Source organism: Nymphalis io, chromosome 1 (assembly GCF_905147045.1).
Source record: "Nymphalis io chromosome 1, ilAglIoxx1.1, whole genome shotgun sequence".
Classification (NCBI taxonomy): Eukaryota; Metazoa; Arthropoda; class Insecta; order Lepidoptera; family Nymphalidae; genus Nymphalis; species Nymphalis io.
The window spans coordinates 1,476,931-1,477,861 of record NC_065888.1 but is presented as its reverse complement, the minus strand read 5'-3'; positions in this window follow the sequence as shown (position 1 = coordinate 1,477,861).

Genomic DNA, 931 nt, shown 5'->3' with positions numbered 1-931 from the left:
TAATGTTATATACATATATATATATATATATATATATATATATATATAAAGTTGACTTTGTGTATTATATCTATCCGGTAAATATGGAATATAAGTTATTAAATTATCAACTGTATAAGTTTTTTATTTACTTTGTTACCCTATTTATCATCTTACTTAGCTTTTCTATAAAATATATACAATAAGAAATTACATTACATGGCAAATATTGAATCTATTAGTTACAATTACAACATTAAAGTTTACCTAGGAAAGAACTCTCCAGACTTTACAGTCACTCGTTGCGCTAAATGCTTCAGTAGCTGAAATCGCATTTGTATTTATGCAATCCTGACCCGCCAATTTGTCCAAAATGAAAAACTTAAAAATTAGTAGAGAGCATCAATGTACACATATTAATAATAAGTTATATATAAAAAATATAATTTTGATCAAGCATAGATAAAGTTTTATTATTTCCCTCAAATTATTATTTAGCTCTTTTAGTAATAGTATTGATTTTCTTATTATTTAGAATGTGACATAATGTGATACATTAAATATAAATGTTAAAGTTATGTTTACGTGCATTTGGATTTCTATGAAACAGTTCTTATGTCGATAATAAAATATGTTCCATGGAATAGTGTTAAGAATACTTTTTATAATTTTTTAATTTTATTGATTTACCGCTGAATTAGGTTATGATTATGATGTTTCCGGAATGGATCACATGCTGTGGCATATTTCTTCACTCATTCTGGATTATTTATGTGCTTCCTGCATAAAATATACTAGATGTTGCGTATGATATTGCGTAAAAAAATCAAAAATATTCAATGTATCCAACATTCAAGAGTTTTGATATTTTTCATTTTGACACAATGTGGATTGTGACTGAATAATTATATCGATAATTTAGGTATTTTTGTGCAAGTACAACACTACTTGA